This window comes from Nomascus leucogenys, chromosome X (assembly GCF_006542625.1).
Source record: "Nomascus leucogenys isolate Asia chromosome X, Asia_NLE_v1, whole genome shotgun sequence".
Taxonomy (NCBI): domain Eukaryota; kingdom Metazoa; phylum Chordata; class Mammalia; order Primates; family Hylobatidae; genus Nomascus; species Nomascus leucogenys.
This window is the reverse complement of record NC_044406.1, coordinates 47,177,961-47,190,143: the sequence shown is the minus strand read 5'-3', so window position 1 is coordinate 47,190,143 and position 12,183 is coordinate 47,177,961. Positions and strand designations below refer to the sequence as shown.

At 39.8% G+C, this 12,183-nt stretch overlaps 1 protein-coding gene and 1 pseudogene across 1 annotated transcript in view; both read right to left on the bottom strand.

The window, feature by feature from the left end:
* Positions 1–12,183, bottom strand: part of EFHC2 (EF-hand domain containing 2) — a 201,003-nt gene that overhangs the window by 156,157 nt on the left and 32,663 nt on the right. The gene's annotated exons all lie outside the window — the stretch shown is intronic.
* LOC115833300 lies at positions 10,336–11,428 on the bottom strand (annotated as a pseudogene).

Genomic DNA, 12,183 nt, shown 5'->3' with positions numbered 1-12,183 from the left:
CTCAAACAGCAAAATCCTAAAGAACACAGTTATTCTGTATCCTGAACATGGTGGTGATTACATGAATCTATATATGGGATAAGATTCTATAGGACTGTTAAACTAAGGGGGAAAAAGTGAGTGCATGTAAAAACTGGTGATATCCAAATAAGGTTTGCAGTTTAGTTAATAGTATTATACTGTAAACCAAAAACAAAATTCTAAGCCCCCCAGCCATCTGAATAGATCCCTCCTCTAGGCCAAGGACATTCCAAAGTTAGCCTGAAAAACTAGTTTCAGGCCATGATGGGAAGGGGGAACCAGACATTCTTTATTATACCCTCCTCCCTTTTGGAATTCAGGAAAAGTTGACCAGCATTATCATCAACACAGACCTTAAGTCTGATAAGAAACGTTTTTTACAATCTATTCTGTCTGAAGCCTGCTTCCTGGAGGCTTCATCTGCATGATAAAACGTTGGTCTCCACAAGCCCTTATCATAACCCAGACATTCCTTTATATTGATAATAACTCCTTCAACCAATTGCCAATCAGAAAATCTTTGAATCTGCCTGTGACTTAGAAGCCTCTCCCCGGCTTTGTGTTGGCCCGCCTTTCCAGATCAAACCAACGTACATCTTACATATATTGATTGATGTATTATGTCTCACTAAAATGTATGAAAGCAAGCTGTACCCTGACCACCTTGGGCACATGTCATCAGGACCTCCTCAGTCTGTCACAGGCACATCCTTAACCTTGGCAAAATAAACTTTCTAAATTGATGGAGACCCGTCTCAGATACTTTGCTGTTCACAATGCCAATGCTGACTTCCTGCATTTTTGTTCTTGTTTTACCATGTTGCAGAAGGTAAAATCCTGGTTTTGATAAGGTATATCAAATGGTTATATAAGATGTTATCATCGGGGAAAGCTGTGAAAAGGGTATTCAGGAACTCTCTGTACTATTTTTGTGACTTTTTGTGAGTCCAAAATTACTTCAAAAAAAAATTTTTAAGAATACAGCTAGATTATATGGTCTATGGCATTTGTGCTATCACCCACCATCAGTGTTACAAAAAGTGAGTTTACCACAGGGCAGAGTCCTGCAAATACAAAATAAAGGAAGGTAAAGAATTTTTTTTTAATATTTCAAATAAACTTGCAGCTGGTTTGAATTCAGAGGGGGAAAATACATAAATAACCATGACTTTTATAGATTAAAAGTTCAGAACAAAATATAAATCAGCCTAAAATTTAAGTCAACAAGTCAAATAGTGACTATCAGTTTCTTCCTAATTTGTGAACTAAAATCTTACAAATGACAAGGATTTTATGTTCAAAATAACTATAATTAGTGTGCATAGAGGATGAGGCAGCAAGAGGGTAGTCATCTGTAAGACAAGGAGAGAGGCCTCAGGAGAAACCAACCCTGCCAGCACCTTGACCTTGGACTTCCAGCCTCCAGAACTGTGAGAAAAAAAATTTCTGTTTAAGCCACCCAGTCTGCAGTATTTTGTTATGGTGAAATCGTCTTTACAAAAATTATAATTGAGAAAATTATTACAGTGAAAGAGATCTGACCTAACCAACTCCATCTTGCTTCTAACCTCCAAGCTATCCTTGTTCATTCTGAGGCATAGGTCAAACTAACTTCAGGAGGAACTTAGTGTATAGTTAAACTTTGAAACAAAGACATACTAGCCCTTTCCCAAAACAACCCCCTTCCTGCCTAGGGACTAGACTGCCTTTGCAGAACTAATGAATTAGCCACAAGATTAGAGATTGTGGTTTAGGAGTCATATGGCTGGAGGCTGCAAGATTCTAAACCTCCCCAAATTGCTCCTGGGGATGAATAAGATCACTATTATAAAACCTAACATCACCAGGTGCAGTGGCTCACACCTGTAACCCCAGCATTTTGGGAGGCCGAGGCGGGCAGATCATGAGGTCAGGAGATCGAGACCATCCTGGCCAGCACAGTGAAACCCTGTCTATACTAAAAATACACAAAATTAGCTGGGTGTGGTGGCACGCGCCTGTAGTCCCAGCTACTTGAGAGGCTGAGGCAGGAGAATTGCTTGAACCCAGGAGATGGAGGTTGCAGTGAGCCAAGATCGCGCCACTGCACTCCAGCGTGGGTGATAGAGTGAGACTCTATCTCAAAAAAAAAAAAGAAAAGAAAGAAAACCTAACATCAGTGCTTGAGATATTTTGCAGACGCTGTACTCAATGGATCAGCTGGCACCACTCAGATTGACAAACTGGCTCATCTGGTCTTGTGGCCCCCACCCAGGAACAACTCAGTGCAAGAGGACATCTTCAACTCCCTGTGATTTCCAACCTGACCAATCAGCACTCCCCACTTTCCAACCCACCACCCCCCACCACCCCGACCAAATTATACCTAAAAAACCCAATTCCTGAGTCTTGTGGGAGACTGACTTGAGTAATATTAAAACTCTGGTCTCCTGAACAGCCAGCTTTGTGTGAATAACTCTCCATCACAATTCCCCTATCTTGATAAATGGGCTCTGTCTAGGCAACAGGCATGGTGAACCAGTTGGGCAGTTACAATGGCAACCCAAACAAACTAATATTTTAAGCTGTAATTTATATACCATAAAATTTACTACTTTTAAGCATACAGTTCAATGGCTTTTTGTAAATTTACAGAGCTGTGTAATCATCACCACGATCCAGTTTAAAACATTTCTATCACCACCCCTCCCCACAAAAGTCCCCTCTCCCACCATCAGCCCCAGTCAACTGCTGATCTGCTTTTTCCTATGTATTTGCCTTTTCTAGGATTTCATATATATGGAATCATATAATAGGAAGTCTTCTGTGTCTGGCTTCTTTTACTTAGGGTAATGTTTTTGAGGTTCACCCATGTTGTAACATATATATCATTAGGTTTCTTTATTGTTGAATAGTTTTCATTATGTGGATATACCATATTTTGTTTATCCATTATTACTTAAGGGACATTTGGGTTGTTCCCTGTTTTTTGGCTGCTATGAATAATGATGCTATAAACATTCACACACAAGTTTTTGTGTGAACATGTTTTAATTTCTTTTAGATGGATACATAGAAGTGGAATTACTGGGTCATGCAGCATATATATGTTTAACTAAGAAACTGTCAAACTGTCTTTCAAAATGGCAGTACCATTTTACATTCCTACCAGGAATGTATGAAGGTTCTAGTTTCTCTACATGATCACCAACACTTAGTGGTAAGAGTCTTAAAATTATAGCCATTCTAATGGGGATGTAGTACAAAAGTTTAAGTTCAAAAAGACAATTTTAACTTTGGACTAATCAGAATAAGCCACAGGCCTAGTTACTGATAAAAAGTTTTGGCCTGAGGGAAGGGCCTTAAAATGTTGTCAAATAGCTAAATTCTAGGTTTTAGAAAAGAGGGAAGGAAGAACTCTCTTCTTTACTAAATGGCTCATTTATGATTCTCGTTCTTTTTATTCCAAAAACATTTATTCCTGACTTGGGGATTATTTTTATTAAGTGCCTTTTTAATTTCAAAAGAAGATTAAATAAACCCACATAATACGATGAAATTGGAAGCTTTATCACTTTAATATAAATTTAAAGACTTTTATTCTTAGTGACAAATGCAGAATGCATAGTTGAGAATTTGGGGTATGACATGGTTGATTTCAGGCAAGACTTTTTATTTCTTCTCTAAAACTAAATAGCTGAAGATCTGTGTACTTGTGATGTAAAACATGGGATTCAAATGGCGATGTATTGCAATTACATTGTCTTATAATTATACATGTTGGTGTCTTTTATGACATGGTAATAGCAAGAGTCAGATAATCTGAAAATTATATAAACCTATGGAAAAATTTCCATTTGAAATTTCGGGTATGGTTTAAAGGTATATCTAATGCATTTTCCAGTTTTTTTAAAAGCTTAATTGTATTTTATTTTTATATATTCTGATTATATTTTATAACATTCCTAACTGGCTTTAGGCAAAAGTTCAAGAATCTGTATTTACGTATTGTTCTTTGTTAACCAAGTGAAATTGTAACGTACCCGATCATTCTTTAATCCTCCTGCAGGAAAATTAAAAATTCTAGCTAGTACTGGGTAAGAAAGAGAAAAGTAGCCCCTGACATCCAGGAGCCAGCCTATAATATCAGCTGGTCTTGGTGCTGCTACAAGCTGGCCTGGCAACCACAGCTAGGCCTTGGTGTTCTCCTGCTAAACAAGAATAATTTTAGAGACCACCAACATCAGACAAGGCCACTCTGCGACCGTGACAGATCAAGACAAAACCAAGACCACTCCATAGTCACATCTAAACACAGAAAATGAACCTTGTCCAGCCATGAAATGTCAAACATCCCCCTCTCCTGGCTCACAGAAGTGACAGCTGCTTCTCTCCCAATTATAGGTATAGACTCACTCTAGTCTGTTCTCTCTCTGAGATTTATTAAGATACCCAGTTGTAGATGTGCCCCTACTTCCTGATAGCACCCAATCCAGAGCAAAGCCCTGCTTCCTTAATCACTCCCCACAATTACTTAACACAAGCCCAAATCCTATAATAAGCCTTTTCTAACACCTGCTTCATTAGACATCCCACAGTTGCTTAGGGTATGCTTTTTCCCTTGCTGCAAATGAATAATAAACTAACTTGTTTAATCTTAAAAAAAAAAAAAACCAAGATGACCCAAGGGACCAAATTATATTTTAAAAATTTATTTCTATATTGTTCAAATCATAGAGTCACACAGTGCTACATAAATAATCAGCTCATTACAAGCTCGATGTCAATTAATGTAAGTGATTAAAATTCAATTGTGCGGTCAGTAGTTTTGATTGTAATCATTATGTTTACAATAGATGGAAAAAAAAGAAATAATATTTTTAAATGTATGCATATCCCATAAGATCAACTTCTATCTTGCCACTTACTATAATTGAGTCATTTGTGAAATAGCAAACAAATTAGGCTAACTAGGAGCTGTTGACAAATGAAAAATGAGAGCAAAATTGTAGAGTCTATGTAAATGGGGCTTAACATCCAGATGAAAGTCATATAAAAACATTCAGTCATTTGTATATTTCTAAATATTCCAACGTTTTATAAAAGCAGCTAACTATAGATCTTATACAGCCACCATAGCGTAGCATAAACTGCTAAATGCCAAATTTCCATTAATTATGAAGTGGTGGGTGCCTGATGTAATTAGAGAGTCCTAGGCCATGAGATCCAGGGTCTGGGCTCAGTTCTAAGATAAACAAGCTGAATTTGACTTTAGTCAAGTTTTAGACATAAATTGCCAGAGGTAAAAGGGCCTTACAGATCAGCTAGCCAAGTCCTGCATTATAGTTAAGGAAACTGAGGCTCAGAGAGGTAAAGTGACTAAGCCACAATCACACATATAGTTAATGGCGAGACCAGAACCAGAATCAGTGCCTCCAACACCCAGTCTCAGATTCTGGTTCGTGCTCCGTTTCTCCTTGAGAATGATTCTTCATTTATATGATGAGGACAACCATCTACATTTGCTTCTTACTCATGTAGGTACTGGGATGATGACTGGAACTAACTGGCATGAGTGATGCATTTTGTGACTTGGACAGTGTTCGTGTTCTGTGGTCAGACAGTTATGATTATCGGGTAGTCTTGTTTTTGTCTTGGTCCCATCATAGTCTGCTTTTATTTAAATGAATTCAATGAAATAACTAAGTCTTTGAAGGGTGGGTGCAGTATTAAGCAAAATTATTTTGCCTGTTTTTAGAAATTCTCCCAATGCTATGGGTTTTAAGCAAGTAGTACACCCACTGTGTTCCTCAATGGAAACAGTATTGGCATTTGAGGTAGAACAATTTTTCCCCAATGTAAGGTTGCCTTCCCCACACTGCAGGATATAAAATATACACTTGGCCCCTAGATACTCAATGGTAGAAGCACCTCCTGGTCAGGGCTGGCCCTAGGGTGAGGTGATTTAAAACATCAAAATTAATGCAAGCCAGGCGTGGTGGCTCATGCCTGTAATCTCAGCACTTTGGGAGGCTGGTGGGGGGGGGGGGGGGTCGTGGATTACCTAAGGTCAGGAGTTCAAGACCAGCCTGGCCAACATGGCGAAACCCCGTCTCTACTAAAAATACAAAAATTAGCTGGTTGTGGTGGTGGGCGCCTGTAGTCCCAGCTACTTGGGAGGCTGAGACAGGAGAATCGCTTGAACCTGGGAGGCGGAGGTTGCAGTGAGCCAAGATCGTGCCATTGCACTCCAGCCTGGGCAACAGAGCGAGATTCCACTTCAAAAAAGATAATAAAATAAAATAAAACAAAATTAATGCAAAATATCCAGGAGAAACAAAATATCAAAATGCCAAATTTTTAATAAAGATTGGATCAGTATTGCTGATTTTTCCTTTTGCCTCAGGCTCCAATATAACTTCCATGGCACAGTTACTGATCTTGTCTTTATTTAAGATGTTGGCATTTTGTTCATCATGAATTTCTGGCATTAATTTGATTTTTTAAAATATTATACTAGCTTAATAATAATAATAATTAGATAATAATAAAATATTATCTAGCTTAATTGCTGAGTTTGGGGGAACCCCTTAAATGTTGCACCGAAGGCAAGTGCCTCATTTGCCTTACCCTAGTCTGGCCCTGCTCCTGATCATTGTGACAACCCAAAACACCTCCACATATTTCCAAATACCTTGCTAGGTTGAGAATCTCTGAAATATGGCCTGATTTTTCTCACATAACTACAAGTCCAAAGAGAGGCAGCCTGGGCCTTAAACAGTAGCTCCATGATGCCAACAAGGACCTAGGTTTCCTTTATCTCTGTCATGCTCACAAGATAGCTGCTGTGCCCTAGGAATTATGTCCTAGCGTAACCACATCAGACTAATCTAGTTCAACTTTTACATAACAAAATCGTGAGTTGTTTTTCAGTTGCCGTGGACCCCAGGTTGAAGGTCATATAACCCGAGCATGCCCGGTTGAACCAAGTGTGCACAGGTGAAATCTAAGTGCTTGGACCAAGGAACAGTTACTGGATTAAGAAGTGGATCCCATATGGCAGGATCCAGGAGCCAAAGAGATCGCGCTCTGGTGTCACCCCATAGCAGGATCCAATCAGATTATGCCTCCCAGCATCACCTCATTGCAAGATACAATCAGATCACACCTCATTACGCTATGCTTATAAAACCCGACCCAGCCCCCAGCTCCAGGAGACAGATTTGAGTGTTTCCTCCTGTCTTCTTGCCAATCAACTCAATAAACCTTTCTTGCTGCAAAAACCTGGTGCTTTGGCGTTTGGCTTTCCCTTGCATGCAGGTAAATGGACCCAGTTTGGTTCGGTAACACTAGTTCCAGACAGGAAAAACAAAAGGAGGGCAAAGGGCAGGAAAATCATACCTGCTGAGCCTGTTTTCATTAGAAAAATAGTAACTTTCCCAGGAGCCCCACCCAATAAACCTTAATGCATATATCATTGGCCAAAAGTGAGTCATGCGGCCAGCCCTAGCTGCAAGGAGCCTGGGGAGGTAACACACTTAAGTGGGCACAATTCCAGCCTGCATAAAACTGTTCTGCCTATAACAAGGAAGGGTAGAATGCATTAAGGATAAACAGCTAGAAGTGTCTGCTGCAGGGGCCATGCGGGATAACAAATACTGGCTCCTTTTCGTGATTGCAAAAGGCATTTTCTCTGCTTGTAATGTGATAGTCTACTTGAGCAAGGCATTTTGGTGGTTGCTTTCAGAATTATGGATTAAAACCTGGAATGTTGTCTTAGGTTGGGTTCCATAGAGGCAGAGCCTGAAACAGGGATTTTAGTGCATGTGATTTATTAAGGGCAGACTCTTGGGAGAAACCTGTAAGGGAGTGAGGGAAGCAGCAAAGGAAAGGGAAACGAGCCGCGCAAGCAAGGAAGCATTCTCAGGTCAAGTGTAGACTTGGTCTGATGCACGAGGGGCTATAGAGCCTGAATCATAGCAAAGAATTATCCCCCCTTCAGGCAAGGAAGCTGACTTTTTTTTTACCCTTGATAAATCAGTCAGTTATTAGCTGCCCCCTCTTGGGGGAAAAGGGGGAGGCCAGTGTAACCTCTCAGGTGTCTCTGAGAGATGCAACTTCCATCGGCCAAGAGCAAGTCTCCAGAGAGGGTTACAGGTGTGAGCTGTTTGTCAAATCATTTGTCACAGCTGGGGATGGGGGCGCACCACCACAGCATGGATCTGGTGGGCACAAAGAGCATCTACTACAAATATTAATTTTAATACACTTTCCAAAGAACGGTCTTTATTTTTACTTTGTATTACCTGAGAATGTAATGCTAGATATATTGCTAGGATTAAAAGCTACTGGAAAAACTGGCAACAAGTTGAAAACGTCTTTTTTGTTTTGCCTTTCTTCATTTTAATGTTGTACAAGTATAAGGACCGTATAATCTGGATTAACTTTAGGTAACAATAACTTAAAAGATAGGAAAATGTATCATATTACAGAGATTTAAAAATTGACTATACCATAAATGATGAAGGAAACTAACAATAGAACAGTACAATGTTCAAATAGCGAATACAATTAACAAATGGGGCCAAAAGATCAACATTTATCTCTCATCATCTTTCATGCAATGTCTCAGCTTTCTTCTCCCAAACATAAAGGCAGATTAATTCAAAGTAGCCGTATTAAGAATATTTGTTTATCATTCCTGTAATCCCAGCACTTTGGGAGGCTGAGGTGGGTGGATCACCTGAGGTCAGGAGTTCAAGACCAGCCTGACCAATATGGTGAAACTCCATCTCTACTAAAACACAAAAATTAGCCAGGTGTGGTGGCACATACCTGCAGTCCCAGCTACTCGGGAGGCTGAGACAGGAGAATTGCTTGAACCCAAGAGGCAGAGGTTGCAGTGAGCCAAAATCACGCCATTGCACTCCAGACTGGGCAACAGAGCGAGACTTCGTCTCAAAAAAAAAAAAAAATTATGTTTCATTCTGAAATTAATATTTGAATGGAAACTATATTAATCATGGTTTCCTACTGAAGTTTAAGATTCCCCTAGATAATACTCAGATTTAGATAATGCTAGAATGAGACACTGGGTGATTATTTTAAAGGATGAACTACAGGTAAAATCTAAAAGGACATAAATAAAAAATTTCTGACTTAAAAGACATAGTAAATATAAATGAATTAACTCACACAACCTACTTACACACAAACAAAACTAGAATAAACAACTTGTAGGAACCACCTCTAGTTGATCTCACCACTTAACAGGAGAAAGATCTTAGGTGGGTCATTTTGTTTAAGGATGACTTGAAATTTTACAATACTACCTTAGCTCCCACATATAAGTGCTTTTAAAGCATTATCTCATTTAATTTAATCATAGCACATAAAAAAGACCTCAATAAAAAGAGACATATTCCTGTATTAAAAGACAAAAAAAAGAAAAAAAAAAAAACTCTTCAATAATTTTTTCTTATCAACTAGAAGTTGGGGAAAACACAGTGAGAAATAAAATGGAATGGCTTCTCACACATATGAAGGCCCAGATCATGCCTAAATGTCTAGTGATTTAACTTAAGAAGCTCCTTGCCCTGAGAGATTCCTTTATCCCACAACACTCTACTCAGAGGGGGCAGAGAATCCCAGGACACTACCCAAGCCACAGGATAAAAACACAACCTGTCTTCTATCTGGCACCAACAGACTAATATCTATCTAAACACAGGACTGACTTTAAAGTTGGTTAACGAGTATTTTAATTCACTAAAATAAAACTTAGAAATTACATGCCTAGTCTACACAAGTTTAACTTACTTTAGTCACTTAGTGAATTGTGAATTGGCTCCCATTAGTGGTCAGGAGAATGCTTTGTATTTGGTGTAGAAACCAAATAAATCAAGCCATTATCGCCTTGTGAGTACAAACAATGTTTATTTGTTTGTAAAGTGCCAGTTTTATATTTAAGTAAACATTAAAATCTGCATTGAAGCAGTGAGGCTGCTTCTTTCAACTTTCAACTCCCTGTGCTGGTTAAATGACTGTTTAATCCTGCTGTGCCAAGCTCACTAGAGGGTCACCCCTCACTTTAAAGCCAAGACTGCCATTGTCACCGCTATAGTAAGTCACAGCCAGCCAGGCCTGCTGGCAAAAGGTGATACTACCAGCATTATAAATAAACAGGACTGGTTATGAGGTAGCTACACAGTTTTAAAGATGCTGTTAATGAACATTATGGACAATTCATGGTGTGGCTAGTTGATAACACTTCAGCTGATTTTTTTTATGAGATGGAAAAAAAATCAGCAAAATAAGGGCACATCTTCAGTTCATTTAGAAGTCAGCATCTAAGGTAAAAGAATTCTGTTGGACTTGACACCACTCCCATCCTCTGATACTCGCCTACTCTCCTCTCAAAGAAGTTAGTCTTTCAGTGAAATATTCTACATAAAGTCAAATGGGCTCTCTACTCCGAAAACCTTGCTAAAACCCAGTTCCAGCATAAGTCTGTCTGCCACAAACTCAATGTATTGCTTCATTAGAGTGCAATTCATCCCAATGAGCTTCACAGGCAAGGCCTCGGTGAGGAATTCCTGTTCTATCTGAACAGCATTGATAATTATTTCTCTCACTCTCTCCTCCGATAGTTTGTGTACCAGGTGTTTGAACATCAAGCAAGCAAAATCAGTGTAAACCCTCATCTCTGCTAATAAATTCATTGGAAAACGTGAGGCCAGGCATCAGTCCTCGTTTCTTGAGCCACAATATCGATGCAAAAGAACTGGAAAAGAAGATGCCTTCTACTGCAGCGAAGGCTACAACACGTTCACCATAGGTGGCCTCTTTGTCCCCAATCCAGCGCAAGGCCCAATCTGCCTTCTTCTTGACACAAGGCATCGTTTCAATGGCATTGAAGAGAAATTCCCTTTCTTTGAGATCTTTGATGTAAGTGTCAATAAGGAGACTATACATTTCAGAATGTATGTTTTCCATGGCAATTTGGAAGCCATAGAAACAGCGGGCTTCTGTAATCTGAACTATTTGGCTAAATCGCTCCACCAAATTTTCATTTACTATGCCATCGCTTGCTGCAAAGAAAACCAGAACATGGGATATAAAATATCTCTCCCCGGGCTTCAGGGATTCCCAGTGCCAATGTCCTTGGACAGGTCCACCTCCTCGGTGGTCCAGAAGGAAGCCTCCGCCTTCTTATACATCTGCCAGATACCATGGTACTCGATGGGAAAGATGACAAAGCGGCAGGGGTTTCCTCTCAGCAGCGGCTCATCCTCCACGCCGGGGGCACCTGCTTTAGTTTTCGGCTCGCGGGCTCCTGGAAGATCCTCCTTGCAGTCTTGTTGGCCAGAACCCGGGTCCCGCTCAGGGCCAGGGGCCCGTTCTTCTTGTCGACCAGGCTGAGCCCCTTCAGCGGCAAAGAGCTACAGCTGCTGCGGCTCCGTGATGTGCAGGAGGGGACGCGCACGGAGAGCATGGTGGCGGCGCGGCAAAGGAGAGTGAGGGGCCGGGACCCGGCGGCTGGGACAAGGTGCACCGAAAATGTCTCATTTTTAAGACAAATGATTAACAGGTGTTGACTTGTTTTTGTTGAACCGCTAATGTAGAAAGCGCTTTATAATTTGCTTGGGGTATTAACCAGGATTTAATCTGTAGTTCACAGTCTCATCAGAGCACGTAAATATTTCAGTCTTAGTGTCTCATTTAAAGCTCAATGAATATTTAATAGAAGTTGACCAACAAAATAACTGAAAGAATTATGTTGCATTTAGTTAGACCTGAAATGAGCAAGCTCTTCATTTTCTCAAGTAGTCTGAAGCTAAAATTATTCCAGATTCATGAAATATTCTACGTAAGTAATTAAAGGCCTGCAAAATAGGCTTGAAAGGGACATATGAAATATGGAGAAAAACATGAAATGACTTTTCGACTTGAAATGCAAGAGAATAGTTTAATATTAATACATTGTGGCCTACGATACTTATTCAGTAGTGGATTAGTTTAAAATATTGTCGATACCCCCTTTTTTACATGAGGTAAAAATAGAATCTTTTCTTTGGCCCATGCAAAGTAAACATCCTATAAGATTGAGAGTAACAGAAAACTATGCATAATCCACCCAAGTCAGTCAGCCCAGAATTGTTTTTTAGCTCTAGGTCCAGCACT